Source organism: Ambystoma mexicanum, chromosome 7p, assembly GCF_040938575.1.
Source record: "Ambystoma mexicanum isolate Mex_15411 chromosome 7p, UKY_AmexF1_1, whole genome shotgun sequence".
In the NCBI taxonomy this organism is placed as follows: domain Eukaryota; kingdom Metazoa; phylum Chordata; class Amphibia; order Caudata; family Ambystomatidae; genus Ambystoma; species Ambystoma mexicanum.
In genome coordinates this window covers 837,675,069-837,702,205 of record NC_090939.1, presented here as the reverse complement: position 1 = coordinate 837,702,205, position 27,137 = coordinate 837,675,069, and positions in this window count along the sequence as shown.

The window sequence follows — 27,137 nt, the reverse complement described above, 5'->3', positions numbered from 1 at the left end:
TGCAGGGATTCGAGCCTGCAACCTGCAGATCACACACACATCGCAGCAGCAAGCGCTCAGGTGTATTATTTTGTCTTGTGGATTAACTTAGTATAGTTGTCTATTATATCATATATGCTTATTGCACGAAGCACTGTGACAGAGGAATACATATTGTTCTATTTATCTCATAGCCTTGTTTCACTTTTCGCCTGGAATACACTAGGTAGGAAAGACTCTCACAGTAAGAGTCAGAGTTTTAGAAAGGGAGATATTTATTTATCCCTCAGAATTCCTTATTATAGCTATTAGGAACTGTCCCCATACACACTATTGAGTTGGTTTTTAATGCTTTCCATGCCAGTGTATGGTTGAGCGGGTACTCCCATAGATGGTTTGAGTGCTTTGCGCATAATGCCAGTAATTATACTATAAGAAAACATGTCCAAGGTGGCTCTGCCAAAATATGCCAGTATCCCCGAGTAAAAACATACTCCTGTTGGCTTTGCCATTTTAAATGCACTGCCACAATAAGAACGCGTGTCCAAACTTCCTACAGCAATGTAGGCCAGTCTGGACACATAATAACACCTATCCTGTATGCTTTATCATTGATGCCCAGTAAAAAATCCTGTGCACCCTCTGTCTCTTCTCCCTCCCACCTCCCCACTAAAATGAGTGCCCAGACCAGCAAACGCAAGAACACGCACATACATTCATACAGCATTCAGTCACTCATTCATATGAACACTCAAAAGCACACACCCTCTCATTCACACACACACACCTATAAATTATGCACTTAGTAATTACACACACATACATGCATGCATACACACAGTAAGCTTTAAACACATGGAAATAATGTTACTTTCTTTCCTGGTCTGGATGCGGCTGCTCCTTACCATTGGCACCTCCTTGGAAGCTGCCCAGCTACCGCATCGTGAACAGGAACCAGGAAGCAAAGAGGGCTTCCTGGTTTCAGCACATGCATGCAGGAGTCGGAGCATCCCTGAAGCAGAACCCCATGTCCTCTGAATGTGTCAGGGGTGCAGGAGTGCCTGCTCGGGAGGATAGCTCAGGGGCAACGTGCTCGCCATCGGAAGCAAGATGTCACGGACCAACACAGGTTCGATCGCCAGGTGCGCACTTACAAACCTCTGAGTATTCAGCGCGCTATAAATGACCTATCATATCATATGATTGTCAGACATGCCGTTTCTCAGCATACATCAACAAAGGGCCAGGATGGGGAGGTAAAATGCATGGTCCATTGGACAGGCGCACCGGGTCCACAGAAACTGTCCAAAAGATACCATGCTTCCCTTTGACAGTTTAAGCCGCTGCTCCTCCATAATGGGCAGCCATTATGAACAAGCCACCTCTGAGTGTGCCAATCGGCCGCAGCGAGTGAAAAGAAAACAAGACGTAGAAAAACTTACCACAATAAGGTAGAGTCAGGTGAATGCACCCAAAGCATTGTCATCTAACACAGAAGACAAGGAAGAAGTAGAAGTATAGGTAATATAACTAGCTGTGACCTATTCCAAATTTCACCAATCATATCTGAAATTCAAGGTATTGCTAAAAGCCCTAGAAGTCAAGGCGCGGATTGACTATGTAAAACTGAGCAATGCTAAGTAACAATATACAAATGATACTTACTTCTACTAAATTCTACTAAAAGCATATAGAAATAAAAATTTAAAGTTTAGCAATTTACGTTTCATTTGTTTTTAATCTGAGCCTAAGGGTACTTCTTAGATCGTCCAAGCAACTGGGCAGTGCGCCCCCAGCCTCCTGCTGGCGCCCTATTCTCCAGCCCCCCGGCACCAAAAGCTGCCTCCCCTACTGCTCCCGATAGGCAGGCAGAATATCACATGAGTGGCAGACACACAGCCCCGCTTGCAGTTAGTTGTGCTGGAACAGTTTTTCATAGGGGGCGTGCTTGCCATTCACATCACCTCATCAACATCTTGGGGGCGGGAAACAGTCCTCGCGACAATGGCAAATGAGAGAGTTCCTTAGAGCAGAAATGCGTGTGGGAGAGAAAGCCCCATAAGGCATTGGGTTCCGACTGTACATATTTGATCAAATTTACAACCATTGCTAGCTCGGTAGGCCCTTTAAAAGAGCAATCAAGATGGCCTCCTAGAACTGATAGTTACCAACAAGAAGATGTGGACAGCCGAGCGAGAGTCTTGCAGAGAAAAGCCAGGTTTTAATCGCTAGACTAAACCTTCCTTGTTCCATTTCAAACATAATCAGCTAGGAACCCCATGTACTCATTTCATAATTTGCAAGTTTCCAACCAATATTAAGTTCACTATCTTCAATGGAGCCTCGGTTGCATTAGCCCTCTCCAACTCCAAAAGTATGTAGAAAAACAAAGATGTTCCCAGTCTCACTGCGCCAAGAAATTATAATTAGTTGTTTGTGCTAAGAAAAGCTTTTATTGTTTGTGCGAAGAGAAGCCTGACACGTGTTTCAAGCTGTGTACAGCTTTTCATCAGAGGCTTAGGTTGCAGCAATAAGAACTCCACATTTAGAGTAGGACAATGCCAGATACAGTTCTCAAAATGCCTCGCAGTTGTGGAAAGCTCAATGACCGCTTGTTTCAGTCTACTCGTGTTACCATTGCGAATTTGTGTAGTTGAACAGCAAAGAAAATGTTTGAACAATAATAGAAATCTTGTCAATCTGAAAAATGGAGCCGCATCAAAGGTCATATAATGCCCATTATGAATTCTATGCCCCTATGCCATACAATAAACTGTACATTAAAATGAGTGGGCTAACATACAAAAGAACACAAAAAAATAATGTTGTGCCAGGACAAATACTGACAAGTAGTTGTGCAGTGGAATAATATCCTTTAGAGTACTGTGCCATGGACCAATTCCCCTTAGAATATTCGGCCTAGACAATGCCTTTAGATTATTGTGCCAAGAAATATGGCCTTGTAATATTTTGGACCAGAAACAATTAGTAATCACAGGTACAGCATGCTAGGATACTAATAGCAATAAGCTCTAGTTAGGGGGCATTACCGCTTCAGGTAATGCCCCAGGGCCTGTGTTAAGCCCTTGCTTCGCTTGTGGCTGTAACTATGGGCCCCGGGGCATTACCTGAAGAGTTAATGCCCCCCGCCCTCAGCTCGGGGCTAATTGCTTATTTAGACAGATATGGGGGATTTAGTGGAAAGCTCAGGGTTCAGTAGCTAATTAAAAGTCAGGGCAGATATTGGGAAAGTGCATCAGGTGGTTGAGAAGAAAGAGGAACAAGGTCTGGTATGTGATCAGTCAGTGTGTGATTTGGCTGCTTGCCACACTGTAAGGAGAGGAGGGAGAAGATATAGAGGTTGAGTGGATGCAATGAAAATTAAAGAAGAAACAAGATAGGGGAAGGAGACATATATAGAATTGTACACGGGTGACAATTAACTGAAGAGAATTATTCCACTGAGGGGTTCAGAGTCACATCTGATAGGCAACAAGAGCAATAGTTGATAGTCACAGATGTACAATGTTTCATTGCATGTGGCTGTCTTTCAACCATTGCAAACTTCTTAGAGGAAAGGCAGGATCCTTTCCTCTAAGGAGGCCGTCACTTTCTGTTTGGGTGTGGCCAGAGGTGCTATGAGGAGTCAGTGGGAATGTCATGAGAAGGGTCTGGGCAATGTTTGTTCTGGCAACCGAGTAAGGTAGGTATGCTGGTTTGTGATACAACCACCATGAAATGTGACTTTCATATTTCACAATGGTGATGTCAACTTTTGGGTTTGAGTGTACAGCATTAGAAGCTTAAACGGAAGCCATATACAACATGTGAAATGTTGCTTGAGAAGAAAAGGGAAGCAGGAATTCACCAGGAGAGCAGTAACTTAGTAATGCAAGAGGTCAATTTAGCAATTGATTATAATGATACTAGAGGAGCTGAGATAGAGACAGTAACAGCAAATCATTCCCAGGAGTTGGATGAGAGTCAGCTGCAGATCAACATTTTGAGAACAAAGCAGGAAGATTTGAAAAATTGAAACGGCAGAACTACGTTCGGAGTGTTTGGAATTAAGGTGAGGAGAGGGTAGTTGCTGGGCATCTCATGATGGGACTGTTGAGAGACTCCTTTATATATCTAAAGGAATGACAGTGTGATATAAAGGTATAGGGGGCACATAATGTTCCATTCTGAAAGGTGTCAAAGAGAGACCATATAAGGGTTTATAAGGGAAATGTCCGTCTTTGAGAGCGGGATTGGGAGTTTTTGCCACAGCAGACTTCATCGATGTAGACATTCAATAATTTCTGTTTCTATGAAAAATTGTCACATAGAACCTTTGAGAGCAACTCTGCTAGGCTGTGACTGTGAGTTAACCTATTACATGTGAGGATCAGAGGATATTTTCTCAAGCTAATCAAAGCGACGAAAGCTCAGAGAGAAGATGGAAGATTCATAAAACTCTTGATCCCAAACATCAAATGGGGGTTGGTCAGCCTGGTGAAAAGGTAAATGGAAAGGACATGGGTTGTTTTCTGGACTCTGAAGTGAAGGCTCTAAAATAGTGAAAGGAAAATACAGAAGTTAATCATGCGGGACTAGTTTCTTTGAAGCAGCAATTGGGATAGATGCAAGCCTAGACTCCAGTTGATGAGGTCGGCTTTTAAGGAGGCTTGCGTAGGCTGGAAGTGGGTAGTTAAAGATTGAGATGTAGTAAACAGGTTGGAGATGGTCAAGGTGGCCAAATGGGTAGCGGTGGACACAGACAAGAAGAAGATGGGTTCCAATATGAAGGGAAGGTGGAACATATGTGGAGGTGGAGAAGGAAAGAGCTCTGAAGAAAAAGGGGTTGGAAAGTTAGTCAGGGATGTGGGAGGGCACAGACAGTGGTGATAAAGATGGGTGTTAGGATTAGCCTTCCTTTCTATGGTTCACCTTCTGTATGCTGTATGTATGTGGTGATGTCATTAGTGGAATGCATGAGCTAGCGTGGAGTGTTTGTGTATGAATGGGTTCTAACCCAGGCAGTTGATCTAAGGAAGCCTGGGTGGTGGGAGCCAGTGGGTTTCTCTCATGATTTCCTCCTATCTCCTTATGGACTTGATGAGACCTTATTTGTACCTGTAAACTGAAGAACCTGAATAAAGCAACCATTAAGCATACCTGCAACTGTATCCTGATTATATCACTATGACCCGGACCGGGTCATAACAATTGGCGACGAGGTCTGGTCTTGGAGGGGACTGGATATGGATGGACCCTTAAGGGAACAAGGCAACAGGTACCTGTGTGTGTGGTCCAGGATAAAGAGAAAGGAGATACTGCTGTGGGGGGTGCAGAGCAGGAGGGAAGCTCAAGTGAGAGACTGTACAAGGAGAGGGAACCCACTGCCCCCCATGGTCCAAGAAGAGTCCCACCACCCAGGGCTGAGAAAGTGACAGTGCCTTGTTAGGCGCAAGGACAGCCACCTAGGGCGGAGTAAAGCAGGCTGTACTGGTAAGCATCCAGGTTTCAGCAAGAGTGGCATCCAAGGCAGAAAAGCAGGCTGTCCCGGTAGATTGTGAAGAGAGTATCCTGCCAAGCACTGTGCCTCCATTAGGCAGCAGTTCACAAGAGTAATGTTGCCCTTAAACTGGAGAGCGAAGTGGGGCCCCAGGGCAGAAGATAGAAAGGGTGCTGCGTCTAGAAGAGTGATCGCTGAGTGAAGTTGTGAATGCTGGAAGTTGCTGTTTCCGCCGGCCGCGACAACCGAGGGGGCCGTTTGGAGCTGCGGAGCTCCGTGAGGTCTGGAGGACAGAGGCTGACTGGTGACGTCATGTGAGCATCAGTAGGATATGGCAATCAGATGGAATGATCATTCTACTTACATTCGCGCTAGGAAGTTCGTTACGGTTGGTGTTGCTGGCGCTGATGATACGAGGTGCAATGAGGGGACCAGTGAGAATGAAGAGTGACTTTGGAGTAAGGCACCTTAAAAAACGTCATAACGTGACCAGGAAGCGATCTTCGTTAAGTTTGTAGACCGTAGAGCAGTCACGGGGCAATTCTCGGGAGGCAGCCAAAACATATGAGGATAAGTGGGAAGCAGACCGCTAGGAGCGTACCTGTGTGGAGTGGTTACAATAGTTAACAGCTGCTCCTCAGTGGATTAAGCTGTTTTTGATGTCTAGTTGCACCATCTATATGGTAAAAGATTTTTGAAGCTGATTTTTATACTCATTATGGACGCTATGCAGCTCCCATTGTTTTGTCAAACCGATGAAAATGAAAATACCAAGGTTTTGAAAATTGCACTGCATCGTGGGGCGTAAATGACTAAATTAAGTGTTCCCTCCTGTACCTTAGTAATGTCATTTGAAGCATTACCTTGAACGGAAGGTTGTTGCGGATGCATGGGTGATTGGAGGTGCAATTGTGGTTTAGGGATTAACATGTTAGTGTTTAACCAATTTTGAGGCATTGCAGGAGGGTCAGCTTTGGACTTTTAAAAATCACAATGAGTGTGGAGGTTTACACTCTTAATAACATTTGCTGAAATGTGCAGAGTGTATTAAGTTACATTCTTTAATCATATGACAAGGAATTCATAAAGGTTAGGTTAGATGCAAGTTTGCGTATTTGTGCTGATGACTGGGTAACAATTTGTGGGGTGTGTTAAAAGGAATTGATTTGTATGCTCCCTAATATGTAGTGTTTAATGATGTTGAGGATTTGCAGCTTGTAGCGTTGTGTCATGGATTGGACAACATGGACTTATAGATTTTGACTCTACAGACATTACTTCAGAGTAATGTCAAATTGATGTATTTGCTTTTGCTAAGTGAATTGTAGGAACATGTTCTTTTGATATGAGTGTGGGTAGGGCCCTGCCCGCACTCCACAATTTTCACCTGCTAATAACCAACATGTTTTTTTTTCTTAAGAGTTGAGTGGTTATGCTGCGAAACTGTTTGAAGATGCATGGCGTGCATGTAACCAGTGTGAAGTGTTTGTGCTCTGACTGGTTGTGGTTATTCTAGTGACTCTGCGGAGTCATTGTGTAGGTGACTAGTGGTAGTCTAGTCAAGTGGCTCAGAGGAGTCTTGATAGTGATTTGTGTGACTAGTGGTAGTCTAGTCATGTGGCTCACAGGAGTCTTGATAGTGATTTGTGTGACTAGTGGTAGTCTAGTCAAGTGGCTCAGAGGAGTCTTGATAGTGATTTGTGTGACTAGTGGTAGTCTAGTCATGTGGCTCACATGAGTCTTGATAGTGATTTGTGTGACTAGTGTAGTCTGGTCAAGCAGCTCTGCGGAGTCTTGATAGCGATTTGTGTGACTAGTGGTAGTCTGGTCAAGCGGCTGCGGAGTTGTGATGGTGAATTGTGTGACTAGTGGTAGTCTGGTCAAGCGGCTCTGTGGAGTCATGGTAGTGAATAGTGTGACTAGTGGTAGTCTGGTCAATCGGCTCTGCGGAGTCTTGATAGTAATTGGTGAGGCTCTGCTGAGTCATGATAGTCATTTGTGTGGCTTTGCGGAGTCATGATGGTAAATTGCGTGGCTCAAGAGGAGTCAGGGTAGTGATTTGTGTGGTTCAGAGGAGTCAGGATAGTGTTTTGTGCTGAGCCATGATGGTGAGTGATTGATTATTATTGTTTTTACTTGAAGTGTTGCTTCTGGGGTCATTCTGGATTTTGTTCTGGGTGGTTCTGGGAGCATGGCAACAGAACATCTCGGTAGTGGGGTTACCTGGTTGCTCTTAGTAGCCATGAGGGCTCGAGGTGTCTGGCCAACTCCTCGAGGAAGTATGGTGGTATGGTTGACTGATTCTCCACTGGTTGCCTCTGTTCTCCGTGTTGCTATGAATGTTGAGTGGTTGAGGATGAGTCAAGTGAGTGTGTTTTGGTTGATTGGAGGCGCCTGTCTCTTTCGTTGCCATGAGTCTACGGTCTGGTGTAGTAGGTTAGACATGTTCCTTGTAGGTGTGTAGCGGACTTCGTGCCAGCCCGTATAGGTGGCCGTTTGTGCTCAGGTGTGGCAGTCCTGAGGTCTACCAGTGGCAGTGGTGGACGGGAGGTGTTTTGTTTCCTCAGGTTGTGTATAGAATGCTGGTTAGTAGCCCAGAGGGGCAGGTCTGTGTTCCAGCGTGGCAGGCTGGTGACCCGTTGGTGGCGGCGACGGGTGGAAGGTGATGCGTGATTTCTTGAAGGACAGAAGTTTTGTTGTTTAGTTGGTGGGGTGCCGCTACCTGATTGTTAGTTACGCCTGTTTGTCCAGCTGTTAATTTCTTGGTCTTTTAGAGTGACTGGCAGGGCATCGATGCTTGAGGCCCTTCCAATGGTTAGGTGTGATGACCGCTTTAGGTCACGGTGTGCTTGAGGCGTGAGACTGGATTGTTTGGGATTGTAAGGGAAGGAGGTGGTAGGATTAGCCTTCCTTTCTATGGTTTGTAAGGGAAGATGTTAGGATTAATCTTTCTTTGCATGGTTTGTAAGGGAAGGAGGTGTTAGGATTAGCCTTCCTTTCTATGGTTCACCTTCTGTATGCTGTATGTATGTGGTGATGTCATTAGTGGAATGCATGAGCTAGCGTGGAGTGTTTGTGTATGAATGGGTTCTAACCCAGGCAGTTGATCTAAGGAAGCCTGGGTGGTGGGAGCCAGTGGGTTTCTCTCATGATTTCCTCCTATCTCCTTATGGACTTGATGAGACCTGATTTGTACCTGTAAACTGAAGAACCTGAATAAAGCAACCATTAAGCATACCTGCAACTGTATCCTGATTATATCACTATGACCCAGACCGGGTCATAACAATGGGGAAAACAGCAGATGAGTAGTGATAGCTGATTAAATCAAAGAGTTACTATGAGTCCTAAGGATAAAATGAGACGTGGTTGTTTCAGGAATAAAACGTGATCAGCATTCCTCTGGAAAAACACAAAACATCTTTTCATGCATAAATGAACAGAAGATGGGAATTGTTTTTCCATGAATCGCATGTATGATAAGCTAAGAAAGAGGTGTCACAAAAGACTTGATTGGCCAAGAGGTTGTTAGCAGATGCTAGGCAAGAGTGAGGGGTGTAATTAGCGCAAATCTTAATGTGAAAACAACATGAGGATTGCAGGAACAGTTGAACAGCAAGCAGGAAGGTGGATAATTTGAAGGTTTGGAGGACCTTGGTTCAAGGTTACCAGGGGTTCCCTTTATGGACCAAACCATCATGATATCCAGAAATTTGTAGATAGCAACATTCGAGGAGCCTTATTTTGTAGGGGGCTACTTTAATGTCGTCATGGACACATCATTAGATATCTGTTCAAGAAATAGGAAGATCAGAGATAATGTTTCTGGTACCTTCATGGTCAATAATGGAACAGAAATGCTAAGACTAATAACCAATTTTAATTTAATCAATGTGTGGTAGGAAGGACTACAAGAAAACATGAATTATCTCTTTTTCGTATAGGTAGAAGAATTACTCAAGCAAATCTAAAATGGATCCAGTTTTGATTTCAGAAGATGCCGCAGTAAGAGGGCAAGCGCAGTCAGAAAACATATTAGATTGTTGCTGTATGACCCATTATTCAAACGGGAGATTAGGGGCCTATAAGGTAATGTGAGCAGTTCAAGAAGGACTATGAAAATCTAACAGGTTGGTGGGTTACCTCTAAGGCATACACCCAAGAGGGTGAATTCAATCCTATTGGATGATTAAGTTGTTTGTAGGAATACAAGAATTGAGGCGTTCAAGCAGAGAATAATCAGATTGAGGGATTACAGTGCCATGTATACAATCCCATGTCCCGGGAGGATAGCTCAGCGGCAACGTGCTCGCCTTAGAAGCAAGATGACACAAAGCAATACAGGTTTGATCCCCGGGTCCGCGCTTAGAAACCTCTGGGAATTTAAGCGAGTTATAAATACAACTACGCAACTAAAATAAACAGTGCCTCGATGCCCCCCCCTGCTGTGTGAGCGCTTTAAAAATGCAAAATAAATAAAAAATAAATAAAAATGGATTTGCTAGGTGTGACAAAGCTACACTAGACAGGCCTCTGTTTGGGATTGGAGGGGTTTGGGGGCGTGGATGCCCACCTGCTACAAGAGGTGCTGCCTGGATGAGGCAAATGGGCGATTTATGTTATTAAAAAGTAAATCTGGTCAGACTACCCAGACAACACCTCCTTCGCGGAGAGTGACTGAGTACTTATTCTTAGTGTTGAAAAAAACTCTGTTCAGGGACTGCGCCTATAAATATCGACATTGCGGGTCTCGCCAGCGAGTGCAGCCTTCCCTTACTTGCTGTCTCACAGATGATGAATTCATTTACCTTTTCTGCAGGCGACTTCCCCTATGTTCAGAAGGGAGGCCTGCCATTAACATTCCACCTGAATTTAAAATGGCGGAAAGGCTATTTCAGCCATCCGCCATTGCCACCCCAGTTGTAATTATTTCTAATCACCAATAGGGAAGTAACGAGCATGGAAACGGGATAAACAACAGATCCCCCTATATACAGTTTCGCTTTGGCAGCTTACCACTTGCAGCCATATTGCACAAATGGGATGAGTGATACAAGGAAGAATGCCCAGTATGCAAATATACTAAGGAAGTACCAGAACACCTCATGTTCCTTTGCCCAGAATATTCGCAGCTGGGGCCAGCCGATCTAAAACCCTCTTGCGTACGAAAAACATTAGACTTGTAGCGATGGCAACGTCTCTTTATAAATCAATGTAAGACATACGAATTACAGAATTAGCGAGGAAATACTTACACAGAGCTTGGTTGAACCGAAAATGAACTGTCAAACACAAATAATGAAATGTTTTTCACATAAAGTGTATTAGAGAAGCGCATGAATTAAGGACTTTAGTGAGTGTCTTGATATTCTGCCTTTTATCTATTATGAGATGGGTTTTATTATCTAAATTCTGTGTACTGCATTGATACTTAAAACATGTTGATTCATTGTTTTATTAATTGTATTTATGTAATGAATGCTGTAAGACACACATGTAGAATAAAGTGATTTAGATGATGATGATGTTGATAAACAATAGGAAGGACAACAAAACACGGGAAAGGGACTACCAACCGCAATTTGGGGGACAAGAACATCTAGGGAAGAGCCAATTAGAGCCATCAGTGGACATTCACATCAATTAAACATCAGAGTCCAGGGCTCAGCAGTAGGTGAAGCAGATGGGGGGGAGGGCAGAGACTGGGGAGTGAGGGAGTTCCCACTCTAGAGTAGGAACCAGGAGGATGAGATGATGGTGGAAAAGGCTGCTGCCGTGGGAGCCCCATTCAGGTGCCTGTGCTGCATAGGCCAGTGGCTGCAACAGGGCAGGACCCAACTCTGAAAACATATTAAGGAGAAGGTAAATAACTGGCCCATGAGGGTAACCCGAGTAGAGGATAATATGCGCTGGTTCTTGGATGGACATGAAGCCCAAGAGGGGAATATCTGGCTTGATAGTAACAATATCAAAGCCTGACAAAACACTAAGGGAGTGTGGAGAAATACTTGTTGGTAGGAGTGTGAAGAAGTGAGCAGTGTGCTACATCCCTCGGATAGAAACTGCCAAGAAGCATCTAGGCGCTATGTTCCTGAGACTGTAAATTAGTTTAGGGAATCAGGAGAAGATCACTACTCCCAAATAATCTGTCAATAAGACACTTTGGGTTTATCCATCCTGCCACCAAGGCCTTAGACCCTTCAGGCATTGATTCCACCCATCATGACAGAGATAATGAAGACTGTTTGATCCTCATTCATGATCCATGGATGATCATTCACACAAAGGGAAGGCAGAAAATGGGGGGGGGAGAAGAAAATTAAGTCAACAATCAGATTCTGAGAAGGTTGGAAGAAGCCAGGCATGAGTTTCAGAAAATATGTACAGGAACCAGTGGCAAAGCAATATTTGAAGATGAGAGGAAATGGACACTGCATGAGTCTGGGTGAGAGGAATATGATATGGTTGAGAATCATCTGCCAGGAACAGGCCTTCAGAGGCTAACAGACATTCAGTGAATAGAACTAAATAAGGAGATCATAGTTCCCAAAATAAAATAAGTATTTAGGGAACTTGAGGACCACAGGGGATTATGGAATATTGGCTGCATTTGTATCTAGTAGTGCCAGTGATGAAGTAAGTCTCAAAACAGGGATTTAAAATCAAAGTCTTGTAATGGGTCATTATTTATAATTAATTTGGAAGAAGAGATGATCCCAGAAGTGCCAGAAATGGAACAGAATTAAACATGTATCTAAAACTCAGTATGAGAAAGCATGGAATCGTAGACTGGCAAATTTAATCCCCGAGTTAACACATCAGGTACATCACCGATTTGTGCAACAGCTGGAATTGGAAAGAACAACATGATTGGTAATAACGAGGATGGCCCTGCCTTTAATAAAGACTCTACCATTTGGGCTGTTCGATGAATAAGATTAGGGATCAACGTCATCATATTTCATACGTGGCAAGGCTACGGTAGAAAATTGATTACACTTCATATTGCTATTGGGACTCTCAATTTTTAAAAAAACAATGGTTCCTCCCATTTTAGGGGCACAGAACTGTATAAATCATAAATCAACATTAATGTGCTTGGTAATGTAGACAAACTCGAGGAGTTTGTAATGAGGCCCATAGGCTTACGGAGGAATACGATGAAGCATGGAGCACATCATTCAACTTGAGAGTGACATTTTGACATATTGCACATTTTTCTCACCTGAAACGGTTATTTCATCGACACATATCACCGCTATTTGGGCTCCAAAAAATGGCCCTATGATGCATCTGATACACCCCCATAATATATGTGTATTCTTTCTCCAGTAGGTGTTTCCTTGTCATTAAATAGGAGTTATCATGCGTGCATATGCATGCCCTGTCCACAACACAAATTGGTGCATTGTTCTCAGCTATAAACACTCGGGTGCACATTATAGCCAGGGCATTGGTGGACTAAATGCTAGAAAACTTGCTGGGAAAGCCTCATTACTCATCCTCTCAGTTAAAGGTATTTCACTTTTTTGTATTTTACTTATATGCAAGATGCATAATATGGGCTCCATTACAGTAAAGCGCCATATCTAAAATGCACATTTCATTGTATAAACACTTGCTATGCAATTGCTCTTTAAAACATGAAGAACAGATTCCGTCAGGGAATTGATAGTATAGGGGGAATTAGCTGAGGCTGTAAAATATAATTATGAACCTGAATTCATACATATATGCACTTTGATCCCGCCTAGGCGACCGTTGCTGGGGCAGAACTAGTGACCCTGCTCACAGGTGCTCGTAATCCTTCCATCTGTCAAATATCAACTCCCCCTAGATGACCAATGATCTTTTACTCTTATTTTACAGCACTATTGGCTGTTGATATAAAGGCTACTGTTGACAACAACCTCCAAAGAGTCAAAATCTGAAACTCGATCAGCAGGGACAGAAAAATATTGTTTGCTTGATGAAGTATGAAGGAGGCTTTATTACCCTACGTCATAACGTAATCCCATTACTGCAATTTCTAAATTATGATTTAGCACTGCAAAGAGTATTTTTTCTCATTCTAATGTTATGGACAGAGTTCAATTGTGACAAAGACCATCTCCCAGCTGTTTGCCTGTTTATGATAATTGCTTGCTGTGTCATGCCCAGATGCTGCTTTTCTGCCCTTTGCCCCTTCCTCCATAGCCATTGGCAGGCTGCATTTGCTGGAATCTAGCCAGCCGCAAACTACTACTCAGTTTCCCATCCCTCACACCACGAATTAGGCCATTTCATAATCATGGCCACGGTTCTAAGTCTTGGGCTTTAATATCTGCATCAGCTGCTTTCTTTGAATTTTAGTATTGATTCACTTCAATTGAACACATGCAACCTCATAGGGCTACAGTCAGTCTGGAGACTGAGGGCTGTAGTATACGCTATGGCTTCAGTGACATTTATATTCCAGCTCGGTTCGCCCTCATTGGATCTTATGAGCACAGGTGGCCTGTTCAATATTATTCTCATGTTGTTAAAGGATCTACTACTATTGGTTTTTCAAAGGTAAATGCTACTTTTGTGAAAGTCAGCCAATCGCTTGGAAGACATTTAGTGAGAACTTGAATAAGTTCAATAACATATCTGCTAAGCCATCCAAGGCGATGGACATCTTGGATAATTTGGGTATATGCCACACTCTTCCCGCCACAAGCATGCAGGCTTTTTGTCTTATACCATTTTCTGGATTAATCTTCCAGGTCCCTACTGAAACCTCTAGTAGCCCACCAATTCTCCATGACAATGGGTGATAAGAATTCAGATGCACGACGGGCTAATAGAAATACCGGACCAGGTGATAGAATGCTGAGAAGCAAGATTGCCAAAGGTCTGTGTTTCTTTGGTAGAGTACACAGTAACACAACGCATGGTTCTGAGTTCTGACCTTATTACTGTAGACATGTTAGTGGAGAAGTGAAATAAAAGAAATAGCATTGAGCATGCAGATTCATAGTACCTACACATTCAGGTTGATTGTGCTTTGAAGCACAATTTCAGCTACCATTTATCAAAAGTGTGCCACCCCCCTACACAAGCAATGCTCTGTTCCTGAAGTTCCATTTCATTCACCTCTGCCAATCTGCATGTACAGGTGCTGCTCCTGGCCCTTTCCCATTCTTCCATAACTATCCCCCCTGTGGGCAGTGACTGGAGTATGCTTGGCATTCCCTCATTGCAAATTGACAAGGGGGGTCCTGGGAGTCGCTCTGCCAGACATTAGTCCTGGTTACGAGGGACTTACCCAGAGTCTTTAGCTCACTATCTTTCACAGAGAAGAAATATCCCAAACATATCAGTCTTTGTCCTGCCCTGGGGCAGTCCAGCACCGAAATGCTAGGCAATTCTCCTCTGAACAAGAGTACCAACAGCATCCCCAGACACGTGTTTCGGTCTGGTTGGACCTCATCAGTAGGGAGGAGCTGTGCCTCTCTAAGAATAGTGAGCAAGCGGTCCACGTCTGGATTCTCCTAGTAACTTAGGGTGAGACCCAAAGTTACTTAAATATGCAAATTGACAAGGGGGGTCCTGGGAGTCCCTCTGCCAGACATTAGTCCTGGTTACGAGGGACTTACCCAGAGTCTTTAGCTCACTATTTTTCACAGAGAAGAAATATCCCAAACATATCAGTCTTTGTCCTTCCCTGGGGCAGTCCAGCACCGAAATGCTAGGCAATTCTCCTCTGAACAAGAGTACCAACAGCATCCCCAGACACTTGTTTCGGTCTGGTTGGACCTCATCAGTAGGGAGGAGCTGTGCCTCTCTAAGAATAGTGAGCAAGGGGTCCACGTCTGGATTCCCCTAGTAACTCAGGGTGAGACCCAAAGTTACTTAAATATACAAATTGACAAGGGGGGTCCTGGGAGTCCCTCTGCCAGACATTAGTCCTGGTTACGAGGGACTTACCTAGAGTCTTTAGCTCACTATCTTTCACAGAGCAGAAATATCGCAAACATAGCAGTCTTTGTCCTGCCCTGGGGCAGTCCAGCACCGAAATGCTAGGCAATTCTCCTCTGAACAAGAGTACCAACAGCATCCCCAGACACGTGTTTCGGTGTGGTTGGACCTCATCAGTAGGGAGGAGCTGTGCCTCTCTAAGAATAGTGAGCAAGTGGTCCACGTCTGGATTCCCCTAGTAACTTAGGGTGAGACCCAAAGTTACTTAAATATGCAAATTGACAAGGGGGGTCCTGGGAGTCCTTCTGCCAGACATTAGTCCTGGTTACGAGGGACTATTCCCTCACTGCAACCATTTTGGTGGTGAGCGCTGCCTTATGCATTTGCATTTCAAGTGGGCTGTGGTGTATGGGGCAAAAACACAGCACAGTTCTATTTTACATTTTAGGCAAACACTGAGTTTAAATTGTTGAGCTATTTTAGGACATTTCCCCTAACATTTGCAAAACCAAAAAAGTAATGGACTTGTGGAGAAGTTTGAACCCAGCAACCATGGATGCTCCCTCTTGCAATTCGTGTCCTCAAATGTGTACACTACCAAAGCTCTGGTTATGAAACATGTACAAACATACATAAGCTTAAATACAGCATAGTACCTTGGTTGGGGATGACATTCAGGGGCCGATTCAGGGAACAAACGTGTGCCTAAAATCTTGGCGCAAGCGTGAAAAAACAGGCGCATCCCTCGGGATGTGCGCCAAACCCGTGCGTGGCGCACACGTCATTGCAACATCCAGAACGCCGTGCGTGACGCACACAGGAAAAGCACACAACGTCGGCACACACACCAAAAAGGGGGCGGGACATGGGGCGTAACACGCGGAATGGGAAACAATGTGTGAAAAAGAAGGCGTAACTGGGGAAGTACTGCAGGGAAATACACAGAACGCCCACACGCAAGCAAACTACACGTATTCATGGAATCGAATAGGGGAAACATGCACGCCAAAAGACACGCACAGGCCTAAACCCGTCCGCCACACGAAGGCAGGCGGAAGCCTCCCGGCACAGCATAAAAGTGCGCACAAACAACAAACATGTTCATACAGCTACGATGAATGTCCCATTCTGAGGCCTCCTAGGAGAAATGACATGTCACGCAATGCCCAGGCACCCCAAAATACAATAAAAACGTATACGCAACCCCTGTAGCCCACGTGCATGTAAAAAAACCACACGCAGTAAGCTGTGGCACCCAGGAACACGAAAAAGCATACGCGAACAACACGCTGGCTACAATGACCCCCAATAAATGGGGTACGCGACAAACAGGGGCACCCGCAGTGGGGAAAATAGCGTGCAATAGCAATAGCATGCACGACTCACCGTCTGCATGTAAAAGAAATACGCGTAGGCACTGCAACCGCTGTGAAGTAATCGCGTGTGAACCCCAAAGTAGGAAACGCCCGTGCGCATCACGTCACTTATGCGCTTACGCGCTAAGGGCCTTTCCTCAAATTACACGCTGATGTGCAGTTTTTTCACGTGCCAAATCACTCCATATCAAGCTGGCCATGCAAGAACACATGGAAGACCACACTCCTGCCCAGAAGGCCATCTTCCTGCCCCCAGACTCCCGGGCAGCCTCCCATGAGCCATCTGCTGCTGCCTGCTGCCACTGTGCCCTGCCATTTGGTGCCTGCAGATCTGCCATCTCCAGGGGTCCAGTTGCTGTGACCAACCCTGCTGGAACAGAGGACTCCCGACTGGTATTCCATCGCTCCACAGCCCAGCTCCAGGACTCAGTTGCCCACCCACAGCTGCCTCGGGGGTTGCCATGTCCAACACAACACCTTCCGGCACCAGTGGCAACGCCCAGCCAGAGAGGCAGAGGGCTGTCAGCTTCACTTCCAATGAAGTTGGCATCCTGGTTGAGTGAGTCCTGGGTCAGTATGATGCCCTCTTCACACCATCACGCGCCGACAAGGAAGGATGGAGGAGGATCTGGACGGACATAGTGGGTGCCATCAACGCGGAGGGGGTGGCACCCCACGACATCAAACACGTCCAGAAGCGCTGGGAGGACTACAAGTCCAGGACCCTCAAGAAGGCCGGGCGCATCTTAGAAGCAGGGCCAGCTTACCAACCAGCAGATGAGGGTCCTGGAGCGCATTCGCCCAGTGCTTCACCACCAGATCCTCAGGATGCAGGCCCGGCTGGAGTCGAGCGGTAAGTGGCCATGTATTGCTGTGTGAAACTACAGTGGTGTGTGTGCATGTGATAGGCATGACCCATGATGCATGTGAGTTTCAAACCACCCTTGTATGTTTCAAGAGTTCCCTGGACATGTATGCAAATGTTCATTGCATGCGCCATGCCTGTTTCTGCATGTGTGTTGTCTGCACTGACCCATGTGTTGTGGAGGGACATGATGGAAGTGACGTTTGACAGTGCCACTCATCTGCTATTGCTTCCTGTCTAGGGGACTATTGTAGAGTACCCTGATGCTTGTGTTCTATGTCTCCCTCTACACAGAGGCAAGTGAAGAAGAGGGCAGCAGAGATGGCGCTGTGGAGCAAAGCGGCGGGGATGCCTCCACCGGCCGGCGACGCAGGGCCCAGTCACCCTCCCAGGAATTATCATCATCTGGGAACGAGGGGACTGGTGCCGCTTCTGCCACTACGGCTGCAGCGGAAGAGGTGGTTGGGCCCCCACAGGGGCTTGCAATGGCGGAAGACGGTGTGGAGCCATCCAGGTTGGTGGTTGGCACAGAGGAGGAAGAGGCTGCTACTGAGCCGCACATGGGGCCTGGTGGGGGTGGTACCACTGGTGCAAGTGGTGCAGCCCAGGGGCAGGAGGCAACACAGGTCGCCATGGAGGGGCCTGTGCATGTCACTGTACCTGACACTGTGACTGCACCACCATGCACCAGGAGGGATGCCCCATCCCAGGCCCGTCCGCAGGTAGGGGGGAGGTCTACGTCATCTGACACACCTCTACCTGCGCACGAGGGGACCCCTGACCGTATGGAGACCGTCCTGATTGGTGTCGCATTGCGTACACGTGACATTTGTGATGACGTGCGTGCTTCCTAGGGGGAGCACGCACGTCACCACAAAGAGCTGCGTGCCAATGTGGCCCAGTTGGAAGGGGCCATGGTCGGGGGTTTTGTACATGTGTCGGCCACTCTGACGGCCCTCTCCTCCTTTGTGGAGACTATGCGCCAGTCGTTCTCCATGCCATCTTCCGGCCCAGATGCCACCAGGGCCCCCTGTGGACCTGCCCTGACCAACGCAGCCAGCTCAGTGGAGATCCCATCCCTGCCACAGTCGGGAGTCGGAGGTCCAGCAACTGGACCCCAGCAGATGGAGGATGTGCTGCCATCATCGGGCAGGGCACGTGCACGACAGCACTGGTGGATTCCATCAGCCTGTATGCCGTTGTGCTGACAGAGGCAGTTGCGTCGGAGGCAGCGGCAGGCTCAACGTGGGAGGCATCATGGCTCAGGGCCATCAACATCAGAGGGGCAGGCATCGGCCGGAAGGCAGGAGGACCCTGGAATGGGAGTGTCTTCCGTGTGGCAGCGGTTGGGCCAGCGGATAGATGCGGATTGGCAGCGGGCGGAGGAGGCACGGCTCACTATGGTCATGGCGGAGAACTCCATGCGCAGGGCGCTGAGGCGGGCTGAGTGCCTCGAGGGAATTCGCAGTGAGTTGGAGGTGGACATGGCAGTATCCCTGCGAGACCTCGGGGCCAGGGAACAGGCCCATCTCCAGGACATTGAACAGGAGTTCGATGATGTCCTGGGCCAGGAAATCAACTAGTGAGCCGTAGGACTTGCCCGCCGCCATTGTATATAGTTCATTAGTGTTAGGTTTCCTTTGTTGATCATTTCTTTATTTTTGGAGTTCATGGACTTTGCTCCACTTCATGTACATAGTCATTTCTATAGGGTTTTCTGGTAGGTTTCCTTTTGTTTGGACATCATGGACCGTTCAAACTTTCAGTGTATATAAATCAAGACTTGTACATACTTTGGTTATTCTGTCATCACCATGGATCAATGTTTTTTTTTATTTTTTCAGGTACTTTATTTGGACTTTTGGAATGGCCCACTTCCCTTTTTTTCTCTTGTGTTTTTTTGGTTTACATTGGATTCATCATCATTTTTTTGATTTTGTCTTTTCTTCATTTACTAGTTTGATTTGGCTTTGTGTTTTTCAATTACGTATTTTAATACACATCCGATTTCTTCATTATTGGTGTTGTGTACTCTCATTGGTTTTGGGCATTGCTCAATGAGCATCGCTTCTGTCATGTGTTGCCACTTTGTGGTTCTGTTGTACATTTATGCATGCCCACGGTGGTTCTTTTGAGACTTGCATGTGTAATTTGTGAGTGGGGGCAGTGGATGCTTGCGTGCTTGGTCTGGGGGGCAGAGGGGATTTGTGTAGGCATTAGGCCCATGGATCTGTTTTGAGTGAACATGGTGTTTGATGAGCCACGTATCGGGGCCTGCTGGCAGGTACCCGTCACTGGGGGTGGGGGTGAGGGCACATGAGTTGGGGCCTGCTGGCAGGTACCCGTCACTGGGGGTGGGGGTGGGGGCACATGAGTCGGGGCCTGCTGGCAGCTACCCGTCACTGGGGGTGGGGCGGGTGACATGTGTCAAAGCTCCCAGGTGCATGGTGACATTCGGGCTGCCTGCGGGGCATGACCTGGGGTGATGGGCTGCCTGTGGGGCATGCCCAGGGGTGTAGGGTGCTTTCCTGTAGTGTGGGTTGCATGCAGGGCATGGGGAGGGGGTTAGGGACACACCAGGGAGGGACCTCACCGCCAAAATGTGTGTAAAACTCCCTGCGCACCCCTCTGAATATAAGTACCCCGTGCGCGCGCCAGCGAAAATGCGTGTAAAACTCCCCGCGCACGCCCCAGAATGCACGTACCCCGCTCGCGCCAGTGAAAACGCGTGTAAAACTCCCCGCGCACCCCAGTAATACACGTACCCCACTCACACAAGGCCTAACGCGTGTAAAACTCCCAGCGCACCCCCCAAATACATGTACCCCGCTCGCCCAGACCCTATCGCGTGTGATACTTCCCACGCACCCCCCAAATACACGCAGGCACCCCCATCCACCCTGGGCATGGCCCACAGGCAGCCCAAGCCACAGGGGGTGCTTTTACTATGCGATTTACCTGGCACAAGCGGGGTACATGTATTCTGGGGCGTGCGCGGGGAGTTTTACACACAATAAGCCTTGTGTGAGCAGGGTACGTGTGTTACTAGGGTGCACGGGGAGTTTTACATGTGATAGGCCTTGTGTGAGCGGGGTACGTGTATTACTGGGCTGCGCGGGGAGTTTTACACACGATAGGCCTTGTGTGAGCGGGGTACGTGTATTACTGGGGTGCACGGAGAGTTTTACACGCAATAGGCCTTGTGTGAGCGGGGTATGTGTATTCTGGGGCGTGCGCTGGGAGTTTTACATGCTTTTTCGCTGGCGCGCGCGGGGTACGTGTATTCAGAGGGGTGCGCGGGGAGTTTTACATGCATTTTTGCTGCCGCGAGCAGGGTACGTGTATACTGGGGCGTGCGTGGGGAGTTTTACACATGTTTTCATGGGTGGAGGGCTGTATGCTAGTCCACTGGCCTTTGCGCCATGTACTGGATTTTTGCGCTGTTCATGGCGCACAGGGCGGGGTTGGGGGTGTAACTGGCGCTGCTGCAGGGTCGCTGCGCCACTCTGCGCCACGGCTGGTTATGGATGTTGAAATCCATGAATACGCTGTGCGCTGAAATGGGTTTTGGCGCACCCGGCTGGCGCAGACTACCGCACACGCACACTGTGCGCCAGCCGCGTGCGCCACTTGTGCACTTATTTCTATGAATTACCCCCTCAGTGTCTACACCTCTTAAAACAAGAAGGTCCACGACAAGGACAAAATTCAAAACTTGTTTCATCTAACCATATTGAAAACAAATAATCAGGCAAGGTTCAAAACAAGACACATTTGAAGGGTTAGTCTTCATACAGCTTATTTATGTCAAATCTTCTCACTCTGATTACTTATTGCAAATATAAACAAGCTGCCCTTGGCAATGAAAAAAAAATCTCCAATCATTGGGCATTTAGGAAAGCGTTAAAAACACATTTATTTTGAAGTCAGTTGCAGATAGCCGATAGTTGTGTTCTGGGTTCTATCTTTTCCTCTCTAGCGCCATGATACCTTTGGGTGACGGTGAGCTATATAAGAATTCAAAACATAACATAATAAAATGAACATCAACGTTTACATTCTCTCACTTATGTCACATGTATACTTTCTTTAATTCTCCATGTAAAACGCATCTTTGTTCTTAATTCTGGGTTTTCAAATGGAATCCATGCATCGCTTGAAGTGTCAAATCTCTCCACTAAATGACAATTATCAACTTTGTTATGCATTAGAGAATCTTTTTTGCAATCATAGCAGCCCTTAGTGCCTAGATTCTCAACCAACCAAGATATTTCAATAATGTGGCTCGGGTTCACCTTGTCATCCACATGGTTTTCAAATGTTGGTGTATATCATCCAGTGGGATATCCTTGCAACAATTAATGTGTGTCTCGGCACAAGAGTCTCTTGGGTGCAGGATATTTACATTTTGCAATGAGGAAACGCAAACTTGTTTCATAATAAATCCTCCTACTTTCTCATTTTTGATTGAAGAGTATCCGAATTCTGTAGACTGCCACTGTTCTCCAAAATATATGCTCAATAGGGGTAGAGATGACTTGTGGTGCTCACAATATGCACACGAGCGCTACCTCTCAATTTCCCTTCAGAGTGTGATAGACAGGCAAATTGAAGAATTTGGAGTGCATGGTTCTGACTAAAATGGTGACAGCGGTGTCTGTCTGTATAAAGATTTGCTCAAGAGGAGTGGAGAGTCGCAGTGGTGTTTACAATATGCACTCGAGTGCTTCTTCTCTCTTTCACTTCTGAGTGTGAGAGTCAGATCAATTAAAGAATTTGAAGGGCATGGATCTCCTTCAAATGGTTGTGGAAGGGTCCACGTGTGTGGATCAAAATGTTACTCATTCCATGACAATGCCAGCGAACAGTAGCTAACGAAACATGTTGTGCATGGCTTTACCTCGCAGATGGGCATTGTCGTTCCATCTAGTGTCACACTGTGAAGAAGCTAGAAAGGTGCAGTTTGTTCATTTTCTTTTAAGCTATGCAAGATGAGGAATCAAGCAATACATGCATGAGAGTTTGCTCACCGATGCAACAGGCATCATATCACAACAGAAGGCGCCTAGAATGTTGGCTGAGGTTACAGTCATTGATGACAAGTAACGTAGATCATTTGAACGTTTTAGGGTGATCAGAACAAGTTTCCTAATTAACCTCCTCCATGAAAAAAAAGGAATAAAAAGGTAATGAAGGAAGTCTGTAAGGGAATGGAGTGTTTTGTGAAACTGTTTTGTATTTCTATGCAGGGCTGGATCCCCAGAAAGGCAATTCTAGTCGACTGCGTAAGGTGCCACTAGGAGGGGGGCACCAATAGGGAACAGGGTGACAGTGCAAACAGCCACACCAGCCCCATTGCATGGGAGTATGACATGAAAATGTAATTTTCCTTGAGGCGGCATACATCTTTGCACCATGTGGGTACGATTAATCACTTAAACCTCTTGCATTGGGGCATCAACTGCCATTCTGGCGGACTCTGCCTCCTCATTGACAAGGAACTGTAGAAAACAATATATGCCTGGTCCATGCTTGATCCATGCAAATCCTTCATCTTAAATGCTAGGAGGATGGCTCTTGTCATGTTTTAATGTGAAGGAGAATTTAATATGATTAGAGTCCTTTCATGTGTTCAAAATCAATTTCCGGATCTGCATGCGTAACAGTCTCCAAGTCTGATATATGATTTGCCACCAAATGGGCATCTCCTCATACATCAGTTTGGGGCAACCAGCTTTGTCCGGAAGGCACGCTATCAGTCAGATTTGGGCCATTGGTAGGTCAGGACGGCTCTCCATAAATAAATAAAAAACAAACAAACACTGGTGTGCACTCCAGACAGCTGTCAATGTTATTTATTTCTTATAGAATGGTCGACGTGTAACTTTTATCTTAGTCATCAAGTATTATGGGAGGGTTCGAGTGGTCATGGGAGACTGTATTGTAATCTGCACTATCTCTAGTCCACCTGAAAAGGGACAGTCTGTAGATACCAATCCTTTCCCAGCCCAATATCCCTCCTGTGCTGGTGAACAAACTTGATATCATTGGGGGTAGGTGAGATTCTTAAACTATGAGGGGTAAGAAGGAGTTGAAAAGAAGGATAGCTCAGGGCAAAGTCTGGAAACAAGACCTAGCGGTGCAACACATGTTCTAATCCTGATCCCATGCTTAGAAACCACTTGCTGGTTTTAAGCGCATTATAAATAAACAATAAAATAACTCACTTTTTAAGTTGGAAAAGCCAAAAGTTTTTCTCTCTCAGTGAGTGCAGCCCTTCAACTAATAATGACAATGGCAAGTGGCGATGGCAAGGAGTAATACAGATTACTGCAAAGAACACCCAATGAAAAGTTATAATGATCTGAATATCTATCTCATGCAGTCCTTCTGCCTGCCTCGCATCCAGAAGTGAAGGAACTGGCATGGAACTGAACTAAACCAAAAATATTAATCATATGAGACATGGGATTTTCCACAAGTAAATCCAAACTCCATGTTTCACTTATGCATTGGGAGGAACTGAAGGCATGCTGGCTCTTCCAATATCTTAGCAGCGTCTGTGTCCCTAGTGTCAATGTTTTGATCATTCAGGATTTCACTCAGCCTTCAATTAATGATGATACACGAAACCTATTTAAAATGATGAGATCCAGTTTTAACACTAGGACGATAGTTGCATCACATTTTCGTTCACTAAACTCTCCTTCTGCAGCTTAAATAGTACTAAATAGTGTGGAAAAAGATTAAAGTAACCTGTCTCCCAAGCAACACATCTACAACTGGCATTGTACTTCATGAATTATTATCTGGACAAAGAGCAAAGTCTCAAGTTATCAAGAAGTTTCTTTAGTCACAAGATGCGTGTGGACCAAGTGGAATCTGCAAGGATTTTGCAAATGATAGCTCAAGTTCCATTAGTTGCTCAGGTACTATAACGGCCACACAAATAAGTGCTTTAAAGCCGTTCTCTTTACAAAACAAGACCCGCAGGCCCCAATTCATGGAATATTCTGTGGGGAAAATATGGGAATTGCGCGCGAAATCAGGTGCAAATCCCCGTTCACCGATTTCTGGTAAGCAATGTGTGGGGGTTACCTGGGACTTGTGAGGAATCCACGCAGGTCCGTCACATCACTGCGACTCGACGAACGCCTTGCGTGAGACTCCAAGAAGAGGGTGGGCCGGGCCTGCACAGCCACCTAAAAAGGGGGCGAAACATGCAGAATGAGGAAGAACAAGCTAAAATGTTGGCGTTATGAGGGACATTCCACCGTCAATCTCCTGCCCATATGCGCGCAAAATAAACATATTAATGGAATTGAACAGGGAACGATGGGGCGCGAAAAAACATGCACAAATCCCAGAACACCTCAGCCACGCGTTAGCAGGCATAAACCTCAGCGTGCATCTTAACAAATGCATATAAAGCACACAAGCACAACAAACGCATGGATACAGTGACAATTAATGCACCATTTGTTGCAGCAAACATCCGGGGACACCGTAGGAGGAGGGGAATGGCCAGGGCCTGGATCTTCCACCCACAGACCAGCCTTTTTGGGATGCCTGATGACCAGGTCTATGGCAGGTATAGGTTCCCCCCCATATCATCCTAGACCTGGTCATGGAGTGGGAAGATGACCTCACATCACCCACCATGTGCTCCCAAGCACTGAGCCCCTTGCAAAAGGTGCTCACTGCTCTGCATTTTTTGGCCACTGGGTTATTCCAGCGGACCAATGCCATAGTAGGTGGCATCTCGCAGGCCACGCAGTCTCACTTTCTACACCAGGTGTTGGCAATCATAACTGCATGACCTTCTGTCCGCCGGCATATCTATATACCCAGAACACCATCAGAAAGGCAAGCAGTGGTCCAGGATTTTTATGGGATGGCACACTTTCCAAAGGTGCTATTTATTGCACCCATGTTGCTCTACATCCACCTAGAACAACAGAGCACATCTACTGCAACCGGAATCATTGGCACTCCATCAATGTTCAGGTTGTGTGTGATGCCAAGAGCATCCTTACTGAAGTGTATGCCAACTATCCTGGTAGCACACATGATAGTTACATCTTCAGGATGTCCCCGCTACACCGGGCCCTGGAAGCCGGGACGCATGACAACACATGGCCCATTGGTGAGTATGAATGGCCATGCACATGCATGCATGTTGCACACAGACCAATAGACGCTGTCAACAAATGCCAATGACAACCATTCTCACATCTACAGTGAACAGTGCCTACCCTCTGAGCACATACATGATGATGCCCATACACAACCCCAACACACCTGCGAAGTAAGGTACAACACTGCCCATATTGTGACTTGGGGCATAGTGGAGCACACATTCGAAGTGCTCAAGTCACGTTTCCGCACCCTTTACCACTCTGGTGGTGTGTTGCTATATGCACCACCAGTAGTCTGCAGGATCATTGTGGCACCATGTGTCCTGCACAGTGTTACAACATGGCGTGGCATCCCAGTGGACATGGTGGTGGCACACCATCCACACCTACAGAGGCTGCACGTACCCAGCTTGTGCAATCTTTTTGCACCTAAAATCTTTTCCCCCGTGGTGTGCACACGATCCAACCAAATCCCAGGTACCATTCAATGATGATAATGGGCCAATACACTTTGCCCACAAAACCACCCTGAGTAAGTGCCCTTGGAAGTGCAAATGTGTGTGCATTCACTGAAGATGGAATACACCACTTCCACCATGGCAACCATTGAATGAAATCACCCCTTAGGCACAAAAAAACATCCCATATGACTAACTAACATACCGGTCAAATGTGTAAGCAATGATAAATCCTGAAATTCATCAAGCATCATGTCTGAGCTGCAAGCAATACATGGCCTGCAAAAGTACCATGTCCACAAAATACAAGAAGCACAATGGCATAAAGCTGCACACATGTTCGAAAATGTGCATGCTGTGCACAAACATGTCCCATGTCCCTATTGTGGGGTGTGGAAAAGTAGTGCAGTAAGGATCCACATGTGACAGATTCTGGCAACATGACCACAATAAATCCCACCCCAAATGAGCCACTCAACAAGAGGTAATTGACAATTGTGACAAAGAGAGCAACACACCCGAATGGCCACCATCCAGACATGCAGTAATTAATATAGCCATTCCATAAGGATCAAGATAAATACACATCTTACCTGTCCCCGGGCATGCAGTCGACAGTCAGAATTCATCCCATGAAATAGCCATCATTCCCTGATGGAAGGATCTGCAGACAATGAAAAAATACAAGCTGAATGCAGCCAATTCATCCATGCACCCAAAAAGCACAGACCCACGTGCCCCCCTCAGTGACATGCAACACATGCAAACATCAACTCAAAAGACAACCATCAACATGTGTCCCAGCACACATGCAGCAACACCTGCACACTGCATGCAATTCAAACACACAAAACACACACACTGACAAACAACCACACC